The 26,683-nt window shown below is 49.1% G+C and overlaps 13 non-coding genes and 1 pseudogene across 13 annotated transcripts; 8 read left to right on the forward strand and 6 right to left on the reverse strand.

Annotated features, from left to right (window-relative positions):
• Positions 1 to 199: 199 nt before the first annotated feature.
• Positions 200 to 341, reverse strand: LOC138228183 (U4 spliceosomal RNA). Its single transcript, XR_011185269.1, has one exon. It is a non-coding gene; the product is annotated as a U4 spliceosomal RNA (small nuclear RNA).
• Positions 342 to 1,647: 1,306 nt separating this feature from the next.
• On the forward strand, positions 1,648 to 1,766 carry LOC138228080 (5S ribosomal RNA; annotated as a pseudogene).
• Positions 1,767 to 2,402: 636 nt separating this feature from the next.
• Positions 2,403 to 2,566, reverse strand: LOC138228093 (U1 spliceosomal RNA). The gene has a single exon (XR_011185189.1). It is a non-coding gene; the product is annotated as a U1 spliceosomal RNA (small nuclear RNA).
• Positions 2,567 to 5,186: 2,620 nt separating this feature from the next.
• Positions 5,187 to 5,258, reverse strand: trnah-gug (transfer RNA histidin (anticodon GUG)). The gene has a single exon. It is a non-coding gene; the product is annotated as a tRNA-His (tRNA).
• A 201-nt stretch (positions 5,259 to 5,459) lies between these two features.
• Positions 5,460 to 5,531, forward strand: trnae-uuc (transfer RNA glutamic acid (anticodon UUC)). Its single transcript has one exon. It is a non-coding gene; the product is annotated as a tRNA-Glu (tRNA).
• A 451-nt stretch (positions 5,532 to 5,982) lies between these two features.
• trnav-cac (transfer RNA valine (anticodon CAC)) lies at positions 5,983 to 6,055 on the forward strand. Its single transcript has one exon. It is a non-coding gene; the product is annotated as a tRNA-Val (tRNA).
• Positions 6,056 to 12,854: 6,799 nt separating this feature from the next.
• trnas-gcu (transfer RNA serine (anticodon GCU)) lies at positions 12,855 to 12,936 on the forward strand. The gene has a single exon. It is a non-coding gene; the product is annotated as a tRNA-Ser (tRNA).
• A 2,656-nt stretch (positions 12,937 to 15,592) lies between these two features.
• Positions 15,593 to 15,709, forward strand: LOC138228353 (U5 spliceosomal RNA). The gene has a single exon (XR_011185433.1). It is a non-coding gene; the product is annotated as a U5 spliceosomal RNA (small nuclear RNA).
• Positions 15,710 to 15,939: 230 nt separating this feature from the next.
• On the forward strand, positions 15,940 to 16,081 carry LOC138228255 (U4 spliceosomal RNA). The gene has a single exon (XR_011185341.1). It is a non-coding gene; the product is annotated as a U4 spliceosomal RNA (small nuclear RNA).
• A 1,341-nt stretch (positions 16,082 to 17,422) lies between these two features.
• Positions 17,423 to 17,564, forward strand: LOC138228284 (U4 spliceosomal RNA). Its single transcript, XR_011185370.1, has one exon. It is a non-coding gene; the product is annotated as a U4 spliceosomal RNA (small nuclear RNA).
• A 2,932-nt stretch (positions 17,565 to 20,496) lies between these two features.
• On the reverse strand, positions 20,497 to 20,570 carry trnat-agu (transfer RNA threonine (anticodon AGU)). Its single transcript has one exon. It is a non-coding gene; the product is annotated as a tRNA-Thr (tRNA).
• Positions 20,571 to 21,342: 772 nt separating this feature from the next.
• On the reverse strand, positions 21,343 to 21,461 carry LOC138228290 (5S ribosomal RNA). Its single transcript, XR_011185372.1, has one exon. It is a non-coding gene; the product is annotated as a 5S ribosomal RNA (ribosomal RNA).
• A 1,809-nt stretch (positions 21,462 to 23,270) lies between these two features.
• LOC138228122 (U1 spliceosomal RNA) lies at positions 23,271 to 23,435 on the forward strand. Its single transcript, XR_011185218.1, has one exon. It is a non-coding gene; the product is annotated as a U1 spliceosomal RNA (small nuclear RNA).
• A 635-nt stretch (positions 23,436 to 24,070) lies between these two features.
• On the reverse strand, positions 24,071 to 24,189 carry LOC138228123 (5S ribosomal RNA). The gene has a single exon (XR_011185219.1). It is a non-coding gene; the product is annotated as a 5S ribosomal RNA (ribosomal RNA).
• Between the last annotated feature and the right edge of the window lie 2,494 nt (positions 24,190 to 26,683).

Raw genomic sequence — 26,683 nt, forward strand, 5'->3', positions numbered from 1 at the left:
TCAGGCGCCGCTATGAGCAATATGAAATCATACTGACAGCACACGGCGTTTCGCGCTGACACAAAAGTAATCTCGACAGACGCTGTTCTCTGCATAAAGCTGAAAGAGCTAAAGAGCGTTTCTGTTGACACGTAACAAGCTCGTTTCTTTCTACCATGATATCACCGTGACCAAATCTGTCTTTAAACACCTTGCTCAGTCTCTGACGAGACTGTCAAAAATTGCTTTCGCCGATTGTATTGCAAACCGGCGGAAGCGGGGTATTGGGAAAAGTTTTCAACTAGCAATAATCGCGCCTCGGCTAAACCTCACAGGCTACGATACTGCCACTGCGCAAAGCTGACGGTTGCCAGGCAACCGCGGGGATCCTATGGAAATCGTTATCGATCGTCTCATGGCATGTCGTTGCTATAACGCTTCATATTTGTCGTCTTCTTCTTCTTCTAGCTTGAGGTTTTGAAGAATTTCATGACAGACAAGGGCTCCGTTGGGAACAAAGGGCGTTGTGAGAAAACCGTTGCTTATTTTCAGCAGCAGAGATACAACCCTTTAAATACAAGATGACAGAACAATGACGAAGGGCATGCCGGGAGGAACTCATGCACTACAGAGGAAAGGGGGCGGGCACGTACAGTTCACATTCAAGCCACAAGTACTCTTCTTGGATGTTGCACAAACAAATCCTAACGTCTTGAAAGCATTGCAGCATGTTTGTGTCCCACTTCCCGTGGCTGCGGGACGACTGACACGAACGGACAAACACAATCTGTGGCGTTTAGCGTGACATAGTCTTGCAGGCATCGTGCTGTCTCACTGCAATATTATACCGCTGGAGGAAACAGTCCATCTGGCCATGAAACTCATTTGAACGTCTAGCTACAGCAACTAACAATATCATGATTTATTCAGGATGTGTGGAATCAGCACGTCCCGGAGACAGCTTCCGAAATCGTGAGCATTCTCTGGTGGTAGGGGCGTTCAAGATGGCGCTCAGGTGGGAGGTAAAGTTTAGTGGTTGGGGAGGTTTTTGGGGGTTTTCATGACCTGAATGTTAATTTTTGCTTTTTTTGACTACAGAAAAATAAGGACTTAACACTAGTTGTTTAAACTTCAGTTATAATTGAAAGAAAAAACGATTTTTTTTTAGGTTTAAAAAGTCCGATATGAGTAACACTGGGAAAAGAAAAGAGAGTGCTGGGTCTTCGAAGGAGAACTCTAAGATACCTCAATCGTATATGTATAGCACTACAAAAAAATCGATGGCAACTAAAGGGAAAAGTGAAGCAGCTGCAGGGGCAGCAACAGGGCGGAGGCGCCGCGCGCCCGGCCGACGTGTTGGACCGGTGCGCTTTACGTGCTGAAATAAACACGCGAAAGCCCCGAAATGTTTCCAGAGTGCTGTGCACTGGAGGTTTTTGTCTGGTGAAGACTTGCCTGGTGCTCCTCCGTGCAGATTGTTTGTCCTCCTCCAGTGCGGGACGAGCCAACACAAGGGAGCGCATTCGCCAACATCCAGGCACGCAATGCGATTTGGAAAGCAGCTCCTTTCCAAAGAGTTGCACACGAACGATCCTTCAGTCCCGCTCGGGGGGCACGGAACCCCCGCCACACATAGCTTCAAGTAGCGAGTCAGGCGCCAGGGCTTTTGCTTACGGCCACACCACCCTGAACACGCCTGATCTCGTCTGATCTTGGAAGCTAAGCAGCGTAAGGCCTGGTTAGTACTTGGATGGGAGACTGCCTGGGAATACCAGGTGCTGTAAGCTTTTGCTCTCCCGGCCAGCAGGGGTCGCCGTTGGTGCCGTAGGCTTTGGGAGGAAAACCTGCAGGATGGAAAGGTGATCTATAGCCTCATCTCTAGAGATGTTTTGTTGCTGTGGCATGTGTGTGACCCATATTCAAAAAAAAAAACCCGTCTGTAAAACGAATATCGAAGCTGCCTCTAAATCTGCAAATGAAGATGAGTCGATAAACCACTCGTTTTTCGTATAACTAGACATTTATTCATTTGTTACCGATTTCATTCATTGAGCACGGATACAATAGAGGTACAGCCATTCACTGTTTGACATGTCTGCACTGGTACAGAACCGAGCAATCAGAAAACGGGTGAAACTGTCTTTAGACTCAGCATACAGTACCGAGGCCCCCCATGACCAAATAAAGGCTAACCTCGATAATCAGCCTAAAGAACGCAGACTACAGCAAAACAACCGACTTTGAAAAGGGAATGAACGTCCGGAAGGAGTAGTGGAACTAGCTTGAGATGCTTCTCCGGACCCCTAACTAAAAGCCAGCGAGAACCAGCAGCGGCGTCCACTCCTGTCGAACCGGGATCCTTCCGCAGCCACGCAGCTCGTGGTGTCCTAACCCTCCTGTATCTGATTTTGGACCAAGCACATCAGGGGAGAGCGCGAACGCAGTCCCCCACTACCAGAAATTATGCAGTCGAGATTCCCACATTTGGGGAATTCGCAGGGGTCAGCACAGCCGGAGTGCAATGGCCGAGCCTCGCCCTGGGTGAACCTCCTTCTTGATCAAGGTATCTCCCCTGCCAGGTAAGTATGAGTTAAACAGGCCCCTGCAAGCGGCCCGCACCCACAGCACAAATCGCGCAGCCTAGGCCACCTCCTCGCCCCGCACGCCACCGCCTCCTGCTGGGCCCACTCTTTCACACACTCACACGCCACACTAACACTCAAAAGTGTGGGCAAAACGAGAAAACGAGCGCGCCGTTTCCTACACATCTGCAGTCGCCGTTGCGCATTCGCAGCATGTCCCGGGATGCAATTCGGCCTCATTTGCATAACTCCAGACCAGCAGATCGCCACGCAAGCTCGCGACGTGCGCCTGCCACACACCGAACAAACCTTTTCAGCAATTTCCAAAAAAACGGGCCTGCTCGCCTGCCCACAAGGCTCCGTCTCTTACCTGCTCTCCAGAGCCTGCTGCCTTCTGTGCTTTTCTCTCGGCACCGCTGCAGTGCACACAACTCCTGCAGCGGGAGGGGGGGAGAAATTTCCCGCACTCCGCCGCAGGGAAGGCTCGCTCCGTGCGCACACGTCCTTTCGATGCCAGTCCAACAAGTGCTCCGCATTAGCTGCGTCGGGGCTCCGGCGTGTCGCACCTCACCTCACCTCGCACTGCCCCCTCCTTGAATGTCTGCCGCTGGGCATGCCCCGCTCTCCTCCGCCTTATCTTATCGCGTGTGAGCACCGACAATGGCCACAATGCCGGGGAATGGCACCTGTAAAGTGTTAATTGGGGCACAGGAACAGCCCGTCTCGTCTCGGGGGGGCCGGCTTCAGAGACAATACAGCAAACACAGCGGGGCGGGGAAAGAAGACGACACCACACATGCGGGTACATTCAGCTCCGGCGGGAACGAGACATTTGTCGGTCTTTTCAAGTACCGAGAGCCGAGCAATCCTTCACTTGTATCGTTTCTCCCCGGTGACTAGATCTGGCCCTGCGACTCTCGACTGGGCTCACCCCCGGGGCAGCCCAGCAGGTGTGAGCCTGGCCAGCACCCGGATGGGAGATTCCACCCCGGAAAAGCTCCGGTTGCTGCTGCTCCTGCAAGAGGTGTGACTGGGACCAGTAGGGAGCGCTCACCCTGCGGGCTGTGTGGCTCTCTTACGCCCCAGCCTCCTGATGGCGACACTCTGCTGCACAAAAAGGCGCCGTCCTTCGGGGGAGGCGTCAAACCGAGGTCCCGACCCTCCTTGGCCATTAGGAAACCCCAGGGCGTCTCTCAAAAAGAGACGCCGGGGGTGTCCCTCTGGTGTTAGTGCTCCCCTTTACCCATCAGTCGGGGTCTCCTCCTAATCCCCGTCTCACCTGTAACAATCAATGACGAGGCCCCCCTGTCCGTGAGATTTAGTACTCGCGCAAGAGACCGGGGGCAGAGCGCGAATGCGGTCCCCCGCCCCCCACAAAGTGCGCGCTCCGGACTAATGACTGAACGAGCCTGGTGAATACTCATCACGTGGCACAATGAGAGCGTGCAGTCAGCTGTCCAAGGCAGCAACCTCATTGCTCGTTCAAAAGAACACGTACTGAAAACTCATCACCACTATGTCGTAAATGAGCACCGCGATCGCTTGTTGTCATGCGTCCTTACTTGGGAAATGCAGAAGCAAAAACTGCCCTCTCTCAGCCACCGAAACGTGTGCGGCTCGCCTTGCACTCTCTGCGCCTCGCATATTTATGGAGCTGTCTGCTCTTCTTTCTGTTGAAGTACGCAAGTTACGGGGCGTACTGCACACTATGATGTGCTCAATGACAGCTTTCAAGATTTGAAAACTATGAGCTTCATTGCTCAAGTCGAACGAATGTGGTTGTTACGCAATTGATGATCAAACGCACATATTCTAACGATGCGTGAGAGTATGTTCTAAAGGTCCCTGGCTCGATCCCGGGTTTCGGCATTTTGTTTCATCGCGCCCTTTGTTTCTCTCTCCAGCGCCCTCTGCCTAAAGTGACGCGTCCCTTTCTCAGCCCGAAACGCAAGCGAGACACCAGCAACAGTCCCTACAGGTTTCCGTAGTGTAGCGGCTATCACGTTCGCCTAACACGCGAAAGGTCCCTGGTTCGAGACTGGGTGCAAACAGCTTCTTCTTGCACGCTCCTGCACTTCACAGAGGTCTTGAACCACCAGTCATTTGTTCCCAATGTATTTCCGGTGCCTTCATGCACTCTTGTACCAAACACATGTTTTTTCTGTACCTGGAGCCGATCATTTGCAATTGGGCTGTGCCGACAGACCAAGACGAGCTCTGTCGGCTCAAAAGCAGCGCAACACCTGCGAGAACAACAGAAAGATTAGCATCCAGCGGGGGCTTCTTAGTGAGCCCAAGATCTAATCAAGAATCGACTCCAGAAACAGGGCTTGGCGCATTGTTCCATACTCCGACCACTCTTGGTGTAAACAGGTCCCTCCTGGTCTCTGCATGAAATGCACTTTCCTGCGTTTGCTTTGGTGTAACTGGCTTCCCATGCATGGGCGAATGTGAAGAAGATCCTTAGTAAGTCATTGAAGAAACCCGAGAAGAGGTCGGAGTGGTCTCTGTCGTTCATCAACGATCCAGTCAGGCAGTACTCCTCTGTAAAGCGCCGTTCGTTCACATCAATTGGCTTTTTTTTGCCTTCATTCGTGCAAGTAGTAAAAGCAGACGCCCCTATTCTGCCGTGACCCGGATTCGAACCGGGGTTGTTGCGGCCACAACGCAAAGTACTGACCACTATACGATCACGGCGAGTTACCGATACACACGTGGCAGGGCGGAAAAGGCTGTGCTCTCTTCGTGTGACATAATTCGGGAAAGTCCTGACGTTGCATTTCAACTGAGCCCCAGTATACATCGACCCTTCGACACTCTGAGTGACAACTCTCTTGCGTGTTTTCTCATATTTATGTAGTTTGCTTGCATGATGCCCGGAACAGCAGGGTTGTGCACTCCCATATGGTCTAGCGGTTAGGATTCCTGGTTTTCACCCAGGCGGCCCGGGTTCGACTCCCGGTATGGGAACGTGTCACTTTTGCCTCCTGCTTTCCAAAAGATCAGCACTGTGTACGAAGGAGCCGCATTAAAACTACTCAACGTGCAAAACGTGCGAAAAGAGGGGGCGCTTGTTTCCAGCCGAAACTTCTCGCGTGTGAGACGAGCTGACCATCGCTGCAGGAGGTGGGAGGGTCACTCTGGTAGACAGGGCTGACCTTCGGCAATAGGATTTATACTCTCCAAGATGATATTTGCACTTTCTGGAGAGGCGATTTTCTCCACTTCAGTAGCCCGATTTCGTCGATTGCGTGGAGAGGGCTGTAGAATGTGGCGCCGTCTTTCCTGCTCCATCCATGACAGGCGTGCTGGTCTCTGGAGAGAGAGCACGGTCCATCAGCGCACCCCAATGAAGGCACTGGAAGCAGCTGAATCGCATTGGCGAAGCTCAGCGCTGGGCCGCTGGGCACATCTGACCACAGTTTCCGTAGTGTAGTGGTTATCACGTTCGCCTCACACGCGAAAGATCCCCGGATCGAAACCGGGCGGAAACAGACCAGACTTCTTCTGTCGTCACGCACAAAAGGGGATTGGGGATTCGCCTAGTGCTGTGATCGAACAGACCCACTCACCTCTTAGTGTGGCGGGATCTGCACAGTGCATGTCGCAGCGCATCCTGCTTTCACTTCAATGCGCGTCCTGATGTACCCCGGTCTCCCGCGTGACAGGTGGGGACAGGTGACAGGTCCTGTACTAACGAGGAAGACATCGCTCTCCGACCCCCGGCATTGTATCCCGACCCACCGTGCTGGAAGCCGACTCGTGCTGTGATTCCTTTACGGAGCAGAAATGACAACCGAGGAGCCAAGAGATCATTTCAGCATTTCGCGTCTGAACGGAAAACACAAACGACCAACTCGGAATGACTTGCCTTTGACGCTTATATACCTCTTAGTGTGGCAGGATCTGCACAGTGCATGTCGCAGCGCTCCCTGCTTTCACTTCAATGTGCTTCCTGATGTCGAGTCGTGTGCCGTGCGGAGGCTCTGAAAGCGAGAGCAATGAAAAGGTGCACGACACTGTGAAATAAACATAAATAAACGCATATATAACGTCGAAAACACATCTAACACTAGGAGTATACAGCACTCTGCACAGTGTACGAAGTAAATTATTTTCGCAGTAATTAATTATATTTACTATATTTATTATACACGTGTAAATTAATTACTGCGAAAATAATTTACTTCGTACACTGTGCAGAATCCCGTATACTCCTAGTGTTAGATGTGTTTTCGACGTTATATATGCATTTATTAATGTCGTCGATTTTACGGTTGCAATTCGACGTTGATTATACGTCGAGGCGACGTATATATACGTATAGCCGTATTTTCGCCGTGAATATACGTATATTCGACGAATCAATGCCCACAGCTTGGCATACAAGGGTTTTGCGGAGGGGTCTTGCCACCTGCCTGAAAAAAAAACAGTAAAATGTTTGAGTGCCTATAGAGTTTCTATTTTTATTTTCTTGAGAAAAGTTGATACCATTTCCTGGAAACCCCGTCCCCCATCAGTGCGCGGTGCCCGGGGAAAAATCTGTAGGGGGGCGTCTGAAATTCTGAGCGGGGGTGATATTTCGGTTGAAACGGAGCTGTACGGTGCAGCTACCCAAATGAAATCTCGCAGCTATGCCATTAATTAGTGCTTTATGATAGAAGATATCGACTAGCAATCTGGTATTTGCGATGAAGTTCAGTTTCACATTTTTCGTCACTCTCACTGGAGAGTATTGCCTGGAGCGAAAAGTACCATAAGCGTTCATTTTTGCAGCTACATGGACGTTCTGAATCGTTAAGAAAAAATGTTGTAAAACCAACAGAAAGCACAGACTGCTATAACTAGTCCTAGTTATATAACGATTTTAAGTATAATGATAAACTACTGCAAGGAATCGGTCCACCTGAGCAAACAGGATCGTAATGTTGACACTCAATAACGACACTGATATGTGCAGTTCCTGGACGGATAGCCCTCCTGCCCATCAAACAGACTGAGTGACTGTTCGTGTCATTTAGTGTTGTCTGACCATTGACAAAGTACAACTATTTTTTTAGGGCGCAAATTAAGTTAGGTAAATCTTTTTGCCCAAAACTGAAGGGGCAACATTCCCCCCTCCCCCCGTGATGCCAGGCCTGTCCCCATCCTATTCCATAATGTCATTATATATAATACCATACAACAGTGACCGATCCTTACTAACTACATGCGTTAAAATTGCACATCAGCTCATAGCAGGGGGCACATAGCCGCGATGTATTATCAATGTTATATTTCAACCATAATATCGACAACATTAATAAACGCATACGTTGAGAAAATATCGAACCCAGCATATTTTCCGGTTATATACCACAATGCATTGCTAGTATTCGTTGGTCACAATTTTGGACACGTTTTTCAAACGTAGAAGTATATCCGCAAATATCTCAGCAATCCTCTTTTGACGAGTAAGTATGAACAATAATAATACTATCTGAATACATACAGATCTTTCTTAATATTATTTTGATTAAAATAGTACGTGAATAAGCAAAAAATGGCACATAAAATAGTGTGAATGGGGAAGATGACACAAAATCGTTTTGCCGTTTCTCTATTCTTATTCTATGTTGTACTTTCAAACTTTGGGTACTCTTTAATTAGGACAGACTTTATTGCTCAACTGCTATGATGCAAGCCAAATTTTATACATTTATTTCAGTTTTGAGCTTAGTAAACCGTTCACTTTTTAGATTATACTAAAGAAGATATTCATCATCATTTATTTGGGAAGTAATATTATATAATTTTCTCCTAGCTGCGGTGCTGAAGTCCCACCCTACATCAACAGAAAAAGAAATAAAGGAGCATGCAATGTGTTACTTGAAGAATGCATATGAAAGACAGGGGGCCAGGAGATCTGGACACTGAAAATAATAGGTTTTTGGTTCTAACTGTTAGGACAATTAGACAGGGTTTGCAAATAGTGGACAAAAATCATCTTAACTTCCATTGTAATATTTTTTTTTCTTGGAAATATAGAAGTTGTACATTTTAAAATGTATATTTGAATCAAAATGTGGTTTTGAGTTAGTGTGTTAATGTAATTAGTTTTGTGTTTGTCATTACTATACTGTATATTGCCATGTTACCAGAATTTGTAGCTGAAGTTTAAGACTAGTTGTGTTTTTTATGATTATTGCCCATATGTTGATTGTTGATTGATTGTATACAATGTATAATTTGAAATACATATGTTTCAGGTGTGAATGTGTATTTTCAGAATACATTTCTAAATCTAATCATTGGCTTGGTTTACTTGTTTCTACACCTATAAAATCTATCTTTGATGTATAATAGACCTCTACCCATATACGTATAATAGACCTCTAACCATATACGTATAATAGACCTCTAAAGTTATCCGTATAATAGACCTCTAACCATATACGTATAACAGACCTCTAACCATATACGTATAATAGACCTCTAAAGTTATGCGTATAATAGACCTCTAACCATATATGTATAACAGACCTCTAACCATATACGTATAATAGACCTCTAAAGTTATACGTATAATAGACCTCTAACCATATACGTATAACAGACCTCTAACCATATACGTATAATAGACCTCTAAAGTTATACGTATAATAGACCTCTAACCATATACGTATAATAGACCTCTAAAGTTATACGTATAATAGACCTCTAACCATATACGTATAATAGTCCTCTAAAGTTATCCGTATAATAGACCTCTAAAGTTATCCGGAACTCCAACCATATATGTATAATAGTCCTCTAAATTTATCCGTATAATAGAACTCCAACCATTTATGTATAATGAACGTCTAAACATAGACGTATAATTGACGTATAACTTTAGACGTATATTAGAATTTCATTCTAGACGAATTGTAGACCACATTTAGACGTATAAGGTATGCGTTTAATAGACGTTTATTATACGTCTTTTGCCCACTGGGTGGGCTCCAGATGCACATGGAAGCAATCAAGTGTTTCATCCGAGCTGTTTCAAAGACTGCCCAAGAGCTTTCCTTTCACAGAGGCGCAACGATTAATGATGGGGGTGCACCCTTCAATGCGCCTTACGACTCTAGGGAGTGATTGAGACGAATCGTAGCGTGTGCTCATTTCTCTCTATTCCCCGTGTTGCAGTGGTAGGATGACGTAAATTACTGCTTCGACACGTAACGCCATTATAATCACGTGCAGGAGCTGAGGGTTTTAGTTTTGTTTCGTTTTCCATGGCGTTCGTAAGCGCGCAAATCAAAGGCAAGTCCTGCGTCTAACACGAACGTAAATGCTTTTGAAAGTGCAGTGTGGTGCAGCTTGTAAAATCCTTGTCCACATTTGTGGTTTGTTGATGTTTGTTCTGTCTGCCAAAGTTGCATTTTGACATCCGGACGGGGGGACTTTATCATTTGAACGTGAAGCCAGCCTTAAACCCTCTGAGGTGTGTCTGTCTGCCGGCACGTATCTTGTGAAATGTATTTTTTTTTAACGGAGAGCAACTTTAAAAAGGTATCCGCAGCCACCTCGCAGTCCGTGTTTGATTATAGGAGGAATACGGCGGTGGCGGGCTCGCTTTTGTCGTGGTCGAGTGGTTAAGGCGATGGGCTCGAAATGCGTTGGGGACTCCCCGCGCAGGTTCGAAACCTGCCGACTCCGGCGTCTGCCGCATGTCGCCTTGTGCCTGCGCGGCAGAGGCGAAGTGCCGCTTCTCCTTTCCTGGTACTATAACAACGCGAAATCGCTTGGACCTGCTGCCATGGACATCAATTCTTCAGATAACCACACACTTTTCCTTCGCACCTCTGGTGCTCTGCTTATGCCTTTGAAAACCTAATGAATAAAGCTGAAAGAACCGACACGATATGTAGGTGCTGGTAAAGCACGCAGTAAAGAACTGTTAACAGCAAGGGTTTCAGTGGGTTAACTGAGGAGAAGGTGTGATCGCTAATTGTTGACTTTTTATTTGGTGTTAGAAACACTCTTACTGTGCATGACGTGCAACAAATGTAGCCACAGAAATTGCATCACGCTTTCATGTATGCTATTGCAAACACCAACGTTCCCTAGATAGAAAACCGAAATAGCCGTGGGTTTCCTTGCTGGTCTGAAGGATCTCTCTTCGAATCTCTATCATTTGTCAATGGAAGTAAAAGGCGCTGCAATCTGATACGTTCAGAATCAAACCCGCAGCTGTTGTTCGACTTTATTTCTTGACTAATTACAACTGAGTGTCGCATGAGCAGTTACATAAACTTGTCTGGTATATTTGAACACAAATGCCGTTCTTCAATTAAAACTAACAGTACATTGTCAGGGACATTCAGTTCTATACAAACAAGAGACAGACGAGAATATTTCTACCGTTCATGTGGACTACGTGTTGACTTACTGATCGGAATAATTGAAAGGTTCGGGCTCATAACCGATGCAGTGCGTGCTAATTAGAACAGCAACGCTGAGCTCTCAGCACCGTACTGAGCCCAGGTGTTTTTCTAAAGCTGTCAGGTGCAGTTCATTTACATGAAGGAAATCTCTTACTGGGTACGATTACAATGCAGTAAGTAGCACAGACTACGTAGGGAGTTGCCCGATGCGTTTAAAAACGACCCGAGCCAGGCAGGCGTCAAACCTGCAATCTTCTGATCCGTAGTCAGACGTGTTATCCATTGCGCCACTGGCCCTGGTGTGACACTGCAGGACTGTAACCCAGTGAGATCAGCACTGCAACTAGTAAAATATTACCCCCGGTCCATTTTTTTCCAAAAGTGAGAAACACCTGTTTTCTACATTTTGTCTGTTTTAAAACCATATCTCTTTAAACCAAACCAAGACTTTGTCTTTTGCACTGATATTCTGATTCATTTCGATTTCAAAGAAAAAAAAAACATTATCTTCCAAAGCATCATAAAATTGTCGATTCTTCCAGACTCTACTTCTCTCTTGTAGTAGTACAGCAGACCTTTCCAGGTGAGCAGATCACAGAGTCCGAAATGAGCTTCCTCCATCAAGCAAAGTACCTGAACATGACTCTGTCATCATAAAAGCGCCCCTGTAATAAAGAAATTAAATCCGAAATCAAGAGGGCAGTTGCCTACTGAAGTTCAAGAAGTCATCAATTTTAACCTAGCAACACATTAAAGGCTGCATCTATACAAGTACGATTCTAGAAATGCTCACCAGATTACGTTTTAAGAAGGAACTGCGCCTCAGGTTCCGCCAAGATCTTAACTCGGATGGCAGGATTCAGAGTCTGGAGTGTGGACTGATGGCGCACGGAGGGTCCATATACTGTGGATCCCTCAGTTTTCTTCCGCGTGTTTAAACCGCCAGCGTGTGACTCCCCTGTCCCCGTGACCTCATTGCTCTGCTCTCGCCTCTGTGCAGCTGAGCCCGACTCATGGTAAAGTGGAAAAAAATATGCCCTCAACGTGGGATTTACTCTGGATCGAGGATAGATGTCACCTTTTTATCGTTGAACAGGATGTATGTGATGTGGCGACTAGGTTCAATTTTGTATCCTTTTAAAAGATTAAGGACTGGGGTGAGCGTGATTTACCACCCTTTCAGCTAAGAACCCGACATGAGCACCGTTTAGGCTGCATAGACTCGGTCGTCTAACATTGCTGACTTCTTTTTTTTTGCCAGCCGCTAGCGCTGATTAGCAATGTTTGTATTTCATGTTTTGCAAGTTGCATCCATTTTAAGAAAAACAAGTCGTGTTAAAGACAGGAAATGAATACTTGCATTTAATTAAGTCTAGCTGTAGGCGGTTGTCTGTAAGGACCAGTTCTGTTCGAGAAGACAGAACAAAGAAGGCACCACTGGGATTCGGACTCAGGATCTCCTGTTTAAGAGACAAGCGCTTTAGCCAACTAAGCCACGGCGCCCCGGGAGGGGTGTCCTTTTGCAGCCATTTGGACACACCACTCAGACACATCTGCATTCGGTGTGTGCTCCGCCTGCTCGCTGAGCAAGTTGCCACCTTTACATACAATAGCAACATCGACACCAAGAGAAAGGATGACAAATGGCTTTTATCTGGAACTTTTCATGTCCAAGGAGCTCAATGTGCTTTCTGTGTACAACAGGGCCACTGAACTCCACACTGGCCACTGAAGCACAGCAGTGGCTTGCTGGCTTGACATCTCCCAAGGAAAATGTTGAAATCGCATGTGGAACAGGAAAAGGACCCTCGAGTACGAGGGAAAAAAAAGAAAAAGATCATTTGGAGCGCGCCAACCCATGTCTGGACAGCCCAGTTTCATCGACGAGGTGGCCGAGTGGTTAAGGCGATGGACTGCTAATCCATTGTGCTCTGCACGCATGGGTTCAAATCCCATTCTCGTCGCTCTCTACGTTTGACGTTGGCCCTCCTTTTGTTTGCTCCAGTACTAGAGCCTTACATTTTCTAGCGGTGGCTGAACATGGTATAGTAGGCTAACGTTGGTATCGACCAGTGGCAGTAACAGTATTTACGTGCCGCTGCTGCCAAGTGGCTCTGGGTTGAGACCGCGTTTTCACTTACTTGCAGCACAAACGGAGAAAGCGATTTTTGACAGTCTCTCGTGAGACTGCGCTAGGTGTTTAGGGATATACTGAGGGATCCACAGTATGTGGACCCTCCGTGCGCCATCAGTCCGCACTCTGGACTGAGAAGAAGACAGGCTGAAGAGTGACCCCAACAACTTTCACTCTCTCTGAGACAAAGCAATAGTCAATTCTGGAGCTGCTATTCCTCCCTGACCATGTATATCCTGCTGTTGTGGGATATATACATCTATATGTGTCTGAGAGTTTAAAGTCTTGAACTAAGTTTTGCAGGGCCAGTGAGCTGGAATCCAATTTTATCGGAGAGCTAGACTGCCTGTCTGTGTGCTCTAAGATACAATTAAAATCCCCTCCCACTATCACTTCTGTGCTACATAACAATAGGGGGGAGAGTGCCTTGAGTAGCTCCACCCTTCCTCCCACGTCAGTAGGACAATACACATTGATTAGCCGCAGGTTAACGGTCCCCCATTCCACATCCACACACAGCAACCTGCCATCTATGACCCTCTGAATACTTTTCAATTTGAAAGCCCATCCTTTGAAAAGAATGGCCACGCCAGAGGCTCTGTTGTTATTGTCCCCTGACCAAACAGAAGGCCCTTTATCCCACCTATCTTCAAAGCTTTTATACCTTTCTTGATAGGCTATAGCACACTTCTGCAACATCAACACATCTCTCTCTCTCTGCTGGAGGTAATCAAAGACAGACTGGCATTTAACTCTGTCATTGATACCTCTGGTGTTAAGAGAAATTATGTTTAGAGCCATATTACATAAGAAAGTGGAACCAGTCTTTACAAAACACATTTCTCTTCGGTCTCACCTGTTACCTTCTTCTTTTTCTTTTTCTTCTTACCAATTTCCTGCCAGCCATCCTCTGAATGAGCCTTCATCAGGGTGGCAGCAGTAAAAGCATTCACGGAGTCCATTTCAAGGAAGGGGGTAGAGGGAGGGGTGGAGGGGTTCCAGCTGTCCCCATCGCCATGCTCTCCTTCCTCCTCGCTCGGGGAGAAAACAGAGTCATTTTTCCTTTTCCTCAAGTCCAGCTCCTGGGAGCACTGAGGGGAAAGGGGTGCAGCCGATGCACCAGTCTCCTCTTCCCCCTCACCCACCAGCTGCTGCAGATCCTCCGTGATGGACTGGATGGAGGAGAGGAGGGCATCTGTAGCACTTGCAGAGTCTGAGAAAAGCAGCTCCGCTGAATCCTGGGTATCCTCGCTGGACCCGCTCCACCGGGGGGCCCCACACTGGCCCTCGTTCTGAGGAGCAGGAATGGGGGAGGGGTCCTCGCTGTTCTCGGGGGTTTTCAAACCCTCGTGCTTGTCTGGTGCAGTCTGCGGTTGTGGGGGCGTAGTGGATTTCTCTTCCACCGGGCCCAGAGCCACAGCAGGACTGATCCTGGCTGGAGGCTGAGACTCTTTGTCCAACAAGGGTTCTTTGTTTGACTTGTTGTTTGCTTTGGCTTTTCGGGCCGGTTTGGCTGAAACAAGCACTGCCTCATCCTTTCTCATTTTGAGTTAATTGGCGTAGGCGTGAGGGCAGTTCTTAAAAACGTGTCCTTCCGAGCCACATAAATTGCACTTTGGCAGCATTGAACAGTCAGAGGCTAAATGTCCCTGTTTGCCACAGGTCTTGCAGCATTTCACAGTGCAGGACGATGCCAGGTGTCCCACAGCACCACAGCGCCGACACACCTTTGGTTGTCCCACATAAAAAACATAGCCATTGCAGGCACCCAGCCGGATTGTAGAGGGCAGGTGCCTTAAGCCTCCATTTACATTGTCCGGTAGCAAGCAAACCTCGAATTTCCTTGCTCCTGTTTTTATACCGTCAACATCTCTAACCTCAGTTCCATGGTGGATGGTGCAGTACTGCTTAAGCCAGGTGTGAATGTCCTCCGTCTTTGCCAGTTCCGAGAACATAACAACATGCACCGTTTTCCTCTCTATCCGTGTCAGAGGCTGCAAGATGATCTTCTCAAGGGCAGGAACTTTCCCTCTTTTTGCCTCAAACACATCCACAAATTGTTCAAACAGAGAATAGGTAGCAAAAACAACCTCAAATGCTTTCTGACCTGGGAGAGCGAAGATGAAATCCAAGTGCCGAGGTTCAAAGCCAAGTTCCTTCTGTAACACTTTTCTGCTGAACTGCATACGATCCATGAAGAGGTCACCCAAAAGCTCAAAACGTACAGCATTCTTGCGGGATCCAAAGGTTGCCATCTCAAACTGCAAAACAAACACTGCTTCCACAAAACAAGAAAACAATCCAACTACTCCAACTACAGGCTGATCAAGGTATCTCCCCTGCCAGGTAAGCCGAGAGCCGCAGGCGATGAGCCCGGAGCTGAACGGGCCCCACTGGCTCGTTTGTAAGGCCAGGTGCATTACCAACCACGACCGGCAGGGCAGAGGCCTTGAAGGCGGCCTGGGCTCCTGCAGCTGTCCAGCCACGCACTCTGGTTTCTCTTCATCTCGTACAAATCTTTTGCCTTTTACTAAAGATTTCCATGGAGAGGAGCATGAATGAGTTCCATACAATTTTTGTGCTTCCCTGCCTTCGGGTGGGGCGCAGCTGGGCTGGTCAAAGAGAGAAAACAAAACCGCTCACAATCGCTCTTATTACGGCGACTGTGGCCGTTTGCTCTGCGAGTCCTCGGTCTCCGCCTGTCTGATTGGCGCTCTTTTCTTTGGGAGGCGGGAAGTGTCCGGCCGCAAATATGAAGCGTTACAGCAACGACATGCCATGAGACGATTGACAACGATTTCCATAGGATCCCCGCGGTTGCCTGGCAACCGTCAGCTTTGCGCAGTGGCAGTATCGTAGCCTGTGAGGTATAGCCGAGGCGCGATTATTGCTAGTTGAAAACTTTTCCCAATACCCCGCTTCCGCCGGTTTGCAATACAATCGGCGAAAACAATTTTCGACAGTCTCGTCAGAGACTGAGCAAGGTGTTTAAAGACAGATTTTGTCATGGTAACATCATGGTAGAAAGAAACAAGCTTCTTACGTCTCAACAGAAACGCTCTTTAGCTCTTTCAGAGTTATGCAGAGAACAGCGTCTGTCGAGATCACTTTTGAGTCAGCGCGAAACGCCGTGTGCTGTCAGTTTGATTTCATATTGCTCGTAGGGCGCCCGGCTTTTGTCTGTCAAACGTTAGGTTGCGCTTCTTCATGCTGCATCGTCGGCATGAGTGGAGCTTTTTAATTGTCTGTACTTGTCTTACTGCGCCCCATAAGAAATCGTTTGTCCCCGTTCAAAAGAGATTGTGCGATGTCCTGCAGCGTTCGCAAAGCAAACCTTTGACAGTTTGAAAAGAGGAATTTATTCTGCTTCCTGTGCGTGCAGTAGTTACAAAGTTGAACGTCTTTACACGATCTGCTGCAGTTTTCAGTGGGCGGGCTTTGTCAGATGGCTTGGAAAAACGCACTGTGTTTCGGCTCGGGAAACATCATGAGCAGTGTCCTGCATGTTTTCTGTGTATAGCTGTCTTTTAACGCACACAGAATTCATTCGAAATCATTGATTTCTCCAATTAACAATGGAACCTCCCTTTTTGAACCTGCGAGAAGCATTCTTTCAATGTAACAGATTTACTCCGAGGAAAGGCAGCATGACATTGAGAGTAGCTCAAGCTTTCAGCGCCCGTATCGGACTGCGTGTATGCAGACACCGCTCAGAATCCCCTGTAAGATTCTCCCTCACTTCCGTTGTGCAGTGCTTTACCTCTTTCAAAAGGCTTCACTTTCCTAGTCACATTCCAAGGCTCATCGAACCCGGGCTGTTTCCTCCAGCGGTATAGTATTGCAGTGAGACAGCACGATGCCTGCAAGACTATGTCACGCTAAACGCCACAAATTGTGTTTGTCCGTTCGTGTCAGTCGTCCTGCAGCCACGGGAAGTGGGACACAAACATGCTGCAATGCTTTCAGGACGTTAGGATTTGTTTATGCAACATCCGAGAAGAGTACTTGTGGCTTGAATGTGAACTGTACGTGCCCGCCCCCTTTCCTCTGTAGTGCATGAGTTCCTCCCGGCATGCCCTTCGTCATTGTTCTGTCATCTTGTATTTAAAGGGTTGTATTTCTGCTGCTGAAAATAAGCAACGGTTTTCTCACAACGCCCTTTGTTCCCGACGGAGCCCTTGTCTGTCATGAAATTCTTCAAAACCTCAAGCTAGAAGAAGAAGAAGACGACAAATATGAAGCGTTACTGCAACGACATGCCATGAGACGATCGATAACGATTTCCATAGGATCCCCGCGGTTGCCTGGCAACCGTCAGCTTTGCGCAGTGGCAGTATCGTAGCCTGTGAGGTTTAGCCGAGGCGCAATTATTGCTAGTTGAAATCTTTTCCCAATACCCCGCTTCCGCCGGTTTGCAATACAATCGTCGAAAGCAATTTTTGACAGTCTCGTCAGTGCGTGACATAGTCTTGCAGGCATCGTGCTGTCTAACTGCAATACTATACCGCTGGAGGAAACAGCCCGGGTTCAATGAGCCTTGGAATGTGACTAGGAAAGTGAAGCCTTTTGAAAGAGGTAATGTCGACGCTTTTTTAACAGAGTACCAAAAAAGCGTCTTTTTTGAAGACCTGGGCACTGAGCATTGTTGGTTCAGTGGTAGAATTCTCGCTTCTAACGCGGGAGGCTCTGGTTCGATTCCCAGCCAAAGCAGTGGCTTTTGCAGCGAGCGGCTCCATCACTTGCATCCCCTTGCAACTCGCAACTGAAAACCCACTGAAGCTAAGCAGGTGAGCCAGGTCAGTACCCGGATGAGGGTGAGCTACAGGGAAAAACAAAGTTTCCAGCTGGAAGCGGTGTTAATGGTGCCGGCGGGGGGGCGCTCACCCTGAGGTCTGTGCGGGTCCCAATGCCCCAGCATAGTGACGGAGACGCTGTGTTGTAAAAGGGCGCTGTCTCTTGGATGAGATGTAAAACTGAGGTCACAGCGCTCTGTGGTCATTAAAAATGACCACCAAAACCTTTGACAAAAGCTCTTGGTAATTGATGGTCTTCAATAATGCTTCTCCTTTAGGTACATTTTAAATCAGCTGAAAAATGCTGTGAAATGGGGGGTCACTTCACGCCAGTGTAGGATTTGGGTTACAAGAACTATAAAACTGCACGAGAAAGCCCGTACACTGAATTACACGGCTTTCAATTCAAAGGAGGGCAAAAGAAATTCCCTGAGTTCGATTTTTTGCAGCACAGAGAGGATTGCTGTCGTGAGGCTGGTTAGCTCAGTTGGTTAGAGCTAATAACACCAAGGTTGTGGGTTCGAGTCCCATACGGGCCAGGTCCTTTTCTCCTCTCTTACAAAAGCTGTTAGGTTCCTTTCCGTGGTGAGATGGGTTGTCATGCAACGCTGCTACATAGTGCCGACAGACAATTAAATGACAAAAATGAAGAGAGTTAAAGCAGCTGGAAAGATTTTCTTACAACTTTTGAGCTGACACAGTTTTGGAAAATGTTTTCTTCACGCTGCACTGTACCACATAGGCAGCCAAGAGTCTCCAAAACAAAACAGAATTGACAGTCATATAATGTCCATTAACCCCGGTTTTAAACACAGCATCATGTCTGCCATCATAAGAATATGAGTCCAATATTTTAGAATATAGTCAGAATGTCTTCTAACCTTACCTGTGGTGTCTTTAATCCCTATTGCTCAATGCATGATGTACGTACTGCATACATGTGTCTTGAGAATGAGGAATGGGCCCCTGAGACATTTACCTGTTTCACAAATGATCGTATTTTACTAGAGATTCTGTTTGGGATTCAGATGTGCATTCGGACAGAAATTCCTTTCAAGAAATGATACGTTCTGGATGAGGTCAAAGGTGCTGGAACACTGTATTTAGGATGTATTTGCAGTGATTGTGTCTCCTGCTTCAACGCAGTGATATATAGATGTGCTCCTGTAATTTATTGGTACATGCCCAGGGCAGTAAGTTGTCTGAGGATTTATTTCCAGACGGCATAGAGCAGTGAAGCAGTGAAGTAGTGCAACACACTGGATCATTATATTATTAGAATCTATTCTACTTAAATTATTACATTATACACAACTTGAGCTCTCAGCACCGTACTGAGCCCAGGTGTTTTTCTAAAGCTGTCAGGTGCAGTTCATTTACATGAAGGAAATCTCTTACTGGGTACGATTACAATGCAGTAAGTAGCACAGACTACTTAGGGAGTAGGCTGATGTGTTTAAAAACAACCAGCGCCAGGCAGGAGTCGAACCTCCAAACTCCTAATCCATAGTCAGACACATTATCCATTGCACCACTGGCCCTCGTGTGACACTGCAGGGCTGTAACCCAGTGAGCTTAGCACTGCAACTAGTAAAATATTACCCCCGGTCCATTCTTTTCCAAAAGTGAGAAACACCTGTTTTCTACATTTTGTCTGTTTTAAAACCATATCTCTTTAAACCAAACCAAGAGTTTGTCTTTTGCACTGATATTCTGATTCATTTCGATTTCAAAGAAAAAAAAAACATTACCTTCCAAAGCATCATAAAATTGTCCCTTCCTCCAGACTCTACTTCTCTCTTGTAGTAGTACAGCAGACCTTTCCAGGTGAGAAGATCACAGAGTCCGAAATGAGCTTCCTCCATCAAGCAAAGTACCTGAACTTGACTCTGTCATCATAAAAGCTCCCCTGTAATAAAGAAATTAAATCCGAAATCAAGAGGGCAGTTGCCTACTGAAGTTCAAGAAGTCATAAATTTTAACCTAGCAACATATTAAAGGCTGCATCTATACAATTACGATTCTAGAAATGCTCACCAGATTACGTTTTAAGAAAGAACTGCGCCTCAGGTTCCGCCGAGATCTTAACTCGGATGGCAGGATTCAGAGTCTGGAGTGTGGAATGATGGCGCACGGAGGGTCCACATACTGTGGATCCCTCAGTGATCTTCCGCGTGTTCAAACCGCCAGCGTGTGACTCCCCTATCCCCCTGACCTCATTGCTCTGCTCTCGCCTCTGTGCAGCTGAGCCCGACTCATGGTAAAGTGGAAAAAAATATGCCCTCAACGTGAGATTTACTCTGGAGTGAGGATAGTTGTTACATTCTTATCGTTGAAACGGATGTATGTGATGTGGCGACTAGGTTCTTCTCCATTAGCAGGCTTAAGGTTAAAGAAAAAAACATTGCTGACTTCTTTTTTTTTTGCCAGCCGCGAGCGCTGATTAGCGAGGTTTGTATTTCATGTTTTGCAAGTTGCATCCATTTTAAGAAAAACAAGTCGTTCAAGACAGGAAATGAATACTTGCATTTAATTAAGTCTAGACGTATGCGGTTGTCTATAATGACCAGTTCTGTTCGAGAACACAGAACAAAAAAAGGCACCGCTGGGATTCGGACCCAGGATTTTCTGTTTACTAGACAGGCGCTTTAACCAACTAAGCCACGGCGCCCCGGGAGTGCTGTCCTTTTGCAGCCACTTGGACACACCACTCAGACACATCTGCATTCGGTGTGTGCTCCGCCTGCTCGCTCAGCAAGTTGCCACCTTTACATACAATAGCAACATCGACACCAAGAGAAAGGATGACAAATGGCTTTTATCTGGAACTTTTCATGTCCAAGGAGCTCAATGTGCTTTCTGTGTACAACAGGGCCACTGAACTCCACACTGGCCACTGAACCACAGCAGTGGCTTGCTGGCTTGACATCTCCCAAGGAAAATGTTGAAATCGCATGTGGAACAGGAAAATGACCCTCGAGTATGAGGGAAAAAAAAGAAAAAGATCAACTGGAGTGCGCCAACCCATGTCAGGACAGCCCAGTTTCCTAGACGAGGTGGCCGAGTGGTTACTGTATGCTGAGTCTAAAGACAGTTTCACCCGTTTTCTGATTGCTCGGTTCTGTACCAGTGCAGACATGTCAAACAGTGAATGGTTGTACCTCTATTGTATCCGTGCTCAATGAATGAAATCGGTAACAAATGAATATATGTCTAGTTATACGAAAAACGAGTGGTTTATCGACTCATCTTCATTTGCAGATTTAGAGGCAGCTTCGATATTCGTTTTACAGACGGGTTTTTTTTTTTGAATATGGGTCACACACATGCCACAGCAACAAAACATCTCTAGAGATGAGGCTATAGATCACCTTTCCATCCTGCAGGTTTTCCTCCCAAAGCCTACGGCACCAACGGCGACCCCTGCTGGCCGGGAGAGCAAAAGCTTACAGCACCTGGTATTCCCAGGCAGTCTCCCATCCAAGTACTAACCAGGCCCGACGCTGCTTAGCTTCCGAGATCAGACGAGATCAGGCGTGTTCAGGGTGGTGTGGCCGTAAGCAAAAGCCCCAGCGCCTGACTCGTTACTTGAAGCTGTGTGTGGCGGGGGTTCCGTGCCCCCCGAGCGGGACTGAAGGATCGTTCGTGTGCAACTCTTTGGAAAGGAGCTGCTTTCCAAATCGCATTGCGTGCCTGGATGTTGGCGAATGCGCTCCCTTGTGTTGGCTCGTCCCGCACTGGAGGAGGACAAACAATCTGCACGGAGGAGCGCCAGGCAAGTCTTCACCAGACAAAAACCTCCAGTGCACAGCACTCTGGAAACATTTCGGGGCTTTCGCGTGTTTATTTCAGCACTTAAAAAGCGCACCGGTCCAACACGTCGGCCGGGCGCGCGGCGCCTCCGCCCTCTTGTGGCCTTGCGGCGTCAGAGCAAGAGGCTCCTTCTCGCTGCCCTTCCGCTGTGTTGCAGGGCCCCGAGAGGGAACCCGGAGCGCGCACTTTGTGGGGGGCGGGGGACCGCGTTCGCGCTCTGCCCCCGGTCTCTTGCGCGAGTACTAAATCTCACGGACAGGGGGGCCTCGTCATTGATTGTTACAGGTGAGACGGGGATTAGGAGGAGACCCCAACTGATGGGTAAAGGGGAGCACTAACACCAGAGGGACACCCCCGGCGTCTCTTTTTGAGAGACGCCCTGGGGTTTCCTAATGGCCAAGGAGGGTCGGGACCTCGGTTTGACGCCTCCCCCGAAGGACGGCGCCTGTTTGTGCAGCAGAGTGTCGCCATCAGGAGGCTGGGGCGTAAGAGAGCCACACAGCCCGCAGGGTGAGCGCTCCCTACTGGTCCCAGTCACACCTCTTGCAGGAGCAGCAGCAACCGGAGCTTTTCCGGGGTGGAATCTCCCATCCGGGTGCCGGCCAGGCTCACACCTGCTGGGCTGCCCCGGGGGTGAGCCCAGTCGAGAGTCGCAGGGCCAGATCTAGTCACCGGGGAGAAACGATACAAGTGAAGGATTGCTCGGCTCTCGGCACTTGAAAAGACCGACAAATGTCTCGTTCCCGCCGGAGCTGAATGTACCCGCATGTGTGGTGTCGTCTTCTTCCCCCGCCCCGCTGTGTTTGCTGTATTGTCTCTGAAGCCGGCCCCCCCGAGACGAGACGGGCTGTTCCTGTGCCCCAATTAACACTTTACAGGTGCCATTCCCCGGCATTGTGGCCATTGTCGGTGCTCACACGCGGTAAGATAAGGCGGAGGAGAGCGGGGCATGCCCAGGGGCAGACATTCAAGGAGGGGGCAGTGCGAGGTGAGGTGAGGTGCGACACGCCGGAGCCCCGACGCAGCTAATGCGGAGCACTTGTTGGACTGGCATCGAAAGGACGTGTGCGCACGGAGCGAGCCTTCCCTGTGGCGGAGCGCGGGAACTTTCTCCCCCCCTCCCGCTGCAGGAGTTCTGTGCACTGCAGCGGTGCCAAGAGAAAAGCACAGAAGGCAGCAGGCTCTGGAGAGCAGGTAAGAGACGGAGCCTTGTGGGCAGGCGAGCAGGCCCGTTTTTTGGAAATTGCTGAAAAGGTTTGTTCGGTGTGTGGCAGGCGCACGTCGCGAGCTTGCGTGGCGATCTGCCGGTCTGGAGTTATGCAAATGAGGCCGAATTGCATCCCGGGATATGCTGCGAATGCGCAACGGCGACTGCAGATGTGTAGGAAACGGCGCGCTCGTTTTCTCGTTTTGCCCACACTTTTGAGTGTTAGTGTGGCGTGTGAGTGTGTGAAAGAGTGGGCCCAGCAGGAGGCGGTGGCATGCGGGGCGAGGAGGTGGCCTAGGATGCGCGATTTGTGCTGTGGGTGCGGGCCGCTTGCAGGGGCCTGTTTAACTCATACTTACCTGGCAGGGGAGATACCTTGATCAAGAAGGAGGTTCACCCAGGTCAAAGGCTCGGCCATTGTACTCCGGCTGTGCTGACCCCTGCAAATTCCCCAAATGTGGGAATCTTGACTGCATAATTTCTGGTAGTGGGGGACTGCGTTCGCGCTCTCCCCTGATGTGCTTGGTCCAAAATCAGATACGGGAGGGTTAGGACACCACGAGCTGCGTGGCTGCGGAAGGATCCCGGTTCGACAGGAGTGGACGCCGCTGCTGGTTCTCGCTGGCTTTTAGTTAGGGGTCCGGAGAAGCATCTCAAGCTAGTTCCACTACTCTTTCCGGACGTTCATTCCCTTTTCAAAGTCAGTCGTTTTGCTGTAGTCTGCGTTCTTTAGGCTGATTATCGAGGTTAGCCTTTATTTGGTCATGGGGGGCCTCGGTACTATATGCTGAGTCTAAAGACAGTTTCACCCGTTTTCTGATTGCTCGGTTCTGTACCAGTGCAGACATGTCAAACAGTGAATGGCTGTACCTCTATTGTATCCGTGCTCAATGAATGAAAAAGGTAACAAACGAATATATGTCTAGTTATACGAAAAACGAGTGGTTTATCGACTCATCTTCATTTGCAGATTTAGAGGCAGCTTCGATATTCGTTTTACAGACGGGGTTTTTTTTTTAATATGGGTCACACACATGCCACAGCAACAAAACATCTCTAGAGATGAGGCTATAGATCACCTTTCCATCCTGCAGGTTTTCCTCCCAAAGCCTACGGCACCAACGGCGACCCCTGCTGGCCGGGAGAGCAAGAGCTTACAGCACCTGGTATTCCCAGGCAGTCTCCCATCCAAGTACTAACCAGGCCCGACGCTGCTTAGCTTCCGAGATCAGACGAGATCGGGCGTGTTCAGGGTGGTGTGGCCGTAAGCGAACGCCTCGGCGCCTGACTCGCTACTTGAAGCTGTGTGTGGCGGGGGTTCCGTGCCCCCCGAGCGGGACTGAAGGATCGTTCGTGTGCAACTCTTTGGAAAGGAGCTGCTTTCCAAATCGCATTGCGTGCCTGGATGTTGGCGAATGCGCTCCCTTGTGTTGGCTCGTCCCGCACTGGAGGAGGACAAACAATCTGCACGGAGGAGCACCAGGCAAATCTTCACCAGACAAAAACATCCAGTGCACAGCACTCTGGAAACATTTCGGGGCTTTCGCGTGTTTATTTCAGCACTTAAAAAGCGCACCGGTCCAACACGTCGGCCGGGCGCGCGGCGCCTCCGCCCTCTTGTGGCCTTGCGGCGTCAGAGCAAGAGGCTCCTTCTCGCTGCCCTTCCGCTGTGTTGCAGGGCCCCGAGAGGGAACCCGGAGCGCGCACTTTGTGGGGGGCGGGGGACCGCGTTCGCGCTCTGCCCCCGGTCTCTTGCGCGAGTACTAAATCTCATGGACAGGGGGGCCTCGTCATTGATTGTTACAGGTGAGACGGGGATTAGGAGGAGACCCCGACTGATGGGTAAAGGGGAGCACTAACACCAGAGGGACACCCCCGGCGTCTCTTTTTGAGAGACGCCCTGGGGTTTCCTAATGGCCAAGGAGGGTCGGGACCTCGGTTTGACGCCTCCCCCGAAGGACGGCGCCTGTTTGTGCAGCAGAGTGTCGCCATCAGGAGGCTGGGGCGTAAGAGAGCCACACAGCCCGCAGGGTGAGCGCTCCCTACTGGTCCCAGTCACACCTCTTGCAGGAGCAGCAGCAACCGGAGCTTTTCCGGGGTGGACTCTCCCATCCGGGTGCCGGCCAGGCTCACACCTGCTGGGCTGCCCCGGGGGTGAGCCCAGTCGAGAGTCGCAGGGCCAGATCTAGTCACCGGGGAGAAACGATACAAGTGAAGGATTGCTCGGCTCTCGGCACTTGAAAAGACCGACAAATGTCTCGTTCCCGCCGGAGCTGAATGTACCCGCATGTGTGGTGTCGTCTTCTTCCCCCGCCCCGCTGTGTTTGCTGTATTGTCTCTGAAGCCGGCCCCCCCGAGACGAGACGGGCTGTTCCTGTGCCCCAATTAACACTTTACAGGTGCCATTCCCCGGCATTGTGGCCATTGTCGGTGCTCACACGCGGTAAGAGAAGGCGGAGGAGAGCGGGGCATGCCCAGGGGTAGACATTCAAGGAGGGGGCAGTGCGAGGTGAGGTGAGGTGCGACACGCCGGAGCCCCGACGCAGCTAATGCGGAGCACTTGTTGGACTGGCATCGAAAGGACGTGTGCGCACGGAGCGAGCCTTCCCTGCGGCGGAGCGCGGGAACTTTCTCCCCCCCTCCCGCTGCAGGAGTTGTGTGCACTGCAGCGGTGCCAAGAGAAAAGCACAGAAGGCAGCAGGCTCTGGAGAGCAGGTAAGAGACGGAGCCTTGTGGGCAGGCGAGCAGGCCCGTTTTTTGGAAATTGCTGAAAAGGTTTGTTCGGTGTGTGGCAGGCGCACGTCGCGAGCTTGCGTGGCGATCTGCCGGTCTGGAGTTATGCAAATGAGGCCGAATTGCATCCCGGGACATGCTGCGAATGCGCAACGGCGACTGCAGATGTGTAGGAAACGGCGCGCTCGTTTTCTCGTTTTGCCCACACTTTTGAGTGTTAGTGTGGCGTGTGAGTGTGTGAAAGAGTGGGCCCAGCAGGAGGCGGTGGCGTGCGGGGCGAGGAGGTGGCCTAGGCTGCGCTATTTGTGCTGTGGGTGCGGGCCGCTTGCAGGGGCCTGTTTAACTCATACTTACCTGGCAGGGGAGATACCTTGATCAGCCTGTAGGTGGAGTAGTTGGATTGTTTTTCTTTTGTTGGAAGCAGTGTTCGATTTGCGGTTTTTGAAATGGCAACCTTTGGATCCCGTAAGAATGCTGTACGTTTTGAGCTCTTGGATGACCTCTTCATGGATCGTATGCAGTTCAGCAGAAAAGTGTTACAGAAGGAACTTGGCTTTGAACCTCGGCACTTGGATTTCATCTTCGCTCTCCCAGGTCAGAAAGCATTTGAGGTTGTATTTGCTACCTATCCTCTGTTTGAACAATGCGTGGATGTGTTTGAGGCAAAAAGAGGCAAAGTTCCTGCACTTGAGAAGATCAACTTGCAGCCTCTGACACAGAGAGAGAGGAAAACGGTGCATGTTGTTATGTTCTCGGAACTGGCAAAGACGGAGGACATTCACACCTGGCTTAACCAGTACTGCACCGTCCACCATGGAACTGAGGTTAGAGATGTTGATGGTATAAAAACAGGAGCAAGGAAATTCGAGGTTCGCTTGCTACCGGACAGCGTAAATGGAGGCTTAAGGCACCTGCCCTCTACAATCCGGCTGGGCGCCTGCAATGGCTATGTGTTTTATGTGGGACAACCAAAGGTGTGTCGGCGCTGTGGTGCTGTGGGACACCTGGCATCGTCCTGCACTGTGAAATGC

Source organism: Lepisosteus oculatus, unplaced genomic scaffold (genome assembly GCF_040954835.1).
Source record: "Lepisosteus oculatus isolate fLepOcu1 unplaced genomic scaffold, fLepOcu1.hap2 HAP2_SCAFFOLD_40, whole genome shotgun sequence".
NCBI classification, from domain to species: domain Eukaryota; kingdom Metazoa; phylum Chordata; class Actinopteri; order Semionotiformes; family Lepisosteidae; genus Lepisosteus; species Lepisosteus oculatus.